At 40.8% G+C, this 2,040-nt stretch overlaps 1 non-coding gene across 1 annotated transcript; it reads left to right on the forward strand.

Annotated features, from left to right (window-relative positions):
• Positions 1–1,483: 1,483 nt before the first annotated feature.
• On the forward strand, positions 1,484–1,567 carry Trnas-gga (transfer RNA serine (anticodon GGA)). The gene is given in 2 exon segments: positions 1,484–1,523; positions 1,533–1,567. It is a non-coding gene; the product is annotated as a tRNA-Ser (tRNA).
• The last annotated feature ends 473 nt before the right edge of the window (positions 1,568–2,040 follow it).

The following is a 2,040-nucleotide window of genomic DNA, read 5'->3' on the forward strand; positions in this document are numbered from 1 at the left end:
CCTGGCACATTCATTGCCCCTCTTGCTACGGGTCACCAATCCCTTTTTAGAAGCATTCCGTTGTACTCGGGCCATGACAGTGCAACTCGCGTCTGCCTCCCAAACTAAAACGTTCTCTCCAGCAGCTTTTTTTCACATTTGGCTCACTGATATGCTGGATTTGGGTTCGGTGTGTTAATACTGTTGAATTGAGTGTCATCCCTTTGCATTACATACTGTACATTTTGATACAACCAGTTTCTCTGTTACTGGCAAAAGAGGAAGACCAAGTCACCATGGTTGATGAAAGTGGAGAAAGATCTTCAGGAACTGGGAATAACAGAAGGAAACTTGAAGGATCGAACAATACTCAGGAAGAAGCATAGACAAAGGAGGTTCCAGGACAGACTATCAAGAAAGAAGACTGGTGCCCTCTGGACACAGGAGAGGAAGAAACAACACAGTCAGAGGGGAAAACGTCAAACCCCACTCCAAACGCAATAGTTGAATGTCGTGGTCCTTAGTTGGCCTATACGAAATAAGAAGAAGAAAATACGAAGATTAATCACATATTAAATTCTCCATCACTTTGGAGATATGGCTGTCTTGCAAAATCTAACACTAATTTTGAAATCAACACATGTGCTTTAAGATGCGACACTTTTCACGTCGTTCAGAATCATTCCACAGTTTGTAAGAATTGCGATTATTTCGTTTTTGTAAGATAGTAGATGGAGTCATGGAAGGAATAACTAACTCAAATATCGTTACTAACACATTTGCATACATTCGAACTAATCGCTTCTTCTTTAGTGTATCTGTCTTGCGAAGCTTTCAACTAGGTGCGCTCCGTCGTGCCCTGCTCTGAGCATCTTTCTTCGTCTGTTCGTATGTTCATCCTTTTCTAATGTCATCCATCATTCCAATTCCTTTCTTACGGCTTGTTCTTATCAAAGTTTTCCCCTGTAATCTTTGTTGCAGACTATTCCTACGCAGTATATGTTCCTGCCAAGATTTCTTCTCCCTTCTGATCACTTCTAATGATCTTCTTTTTTCCCCTACATTCTTCATTGCTTCTACATTCATAAGTCTCTCAGTCCACTTCATCTTAAGCATTCTTCTCCATAGTCACATTTTAAAACTTTCTGAATATCTTTCTTCTTTCTTTTTAACTATCCATCATTCACTGCTATATAACACAACACTCCAGACATAGTATTTAGCAAATCTTTCCGTCAGATCCATACAAATTCTTCTAAATGTAAGTAACTGTGTCACCTTTTCTAATCCTGTTTTTCCCATAGATATCCTACTCAGGAGTCTGCACAGCTCCCATTTCATGTCATTAAACTTCCCAGGTACTACAGAAAGGAATTTACTTGTATCTTTTTTCTGTCTAGGAATATGTTAACTGGAGCTTCCTTCTTGCTTATTGTCATCACTTTCGTCTTTTCTTTATCGTCTTCAGTCCATACTCATTGCCCCTTTTTGCAAGACTCTGCCGGCCTGTGTGGCCGAGTGGTTCTAGGCGCTTCAGTCTGGAACCGCGCGACCGCTGCGGTCGCAGGTTCGAATCCTGCCTCGGGCATGGATGTGTGTGATGTCCTTAGGTTAGTTAGGTTTAAGTAGTTCTAAGTTCTAGGAGACTGATGACTTCAGATGTTAAGTCCCATAGTGCTCAGAGCCATTTCTTGCAATACTCTTCAACATGTTCTGTAGCTCCTCTTCTGATGCCACCAGCATCGCTTCGTCATACATGTATTTTATAGTCTTCATTTCCTAACCTGAAATTTCAATACCTCTTGCATCCTCCGATGCCTTGGCTCTCGGTTCTTAGCCTTGTATGTTGAATAGCTTGGGTGACAGCGAGCAATGTTCATCTCTTCCGTTTTCTCATTCGCTACTCTGTCACTTTTTACTTTGTATACATATCCTTTACCAATCTTCTATCTTTCCAGTCTGTACCCACAATTTTTTAAAAAAATTCTCAGCAGAATACACCAGTTGACTCTATCAAAAACCTTCTTCCAGCCTTTGTTCGCTAAAGGCTCAGATATTACT

Source organism: Schistocerca serialis, chromosome 2 (assembly GCF_023864345.2).
Source record: "Schistocerca serialis cubense isolate TAMUIC-IGC-003099 chromosome 2, iqSchSeri2.2, whole genome shotgun sequence".
Classification (NCBI taxonomy): domain Eukaryota; kingdom Metazoa; phylum Arthropoda; class Insecta; order Orthoptera; family Acrididae; genus Schistocerca; species Schistocerca serialis.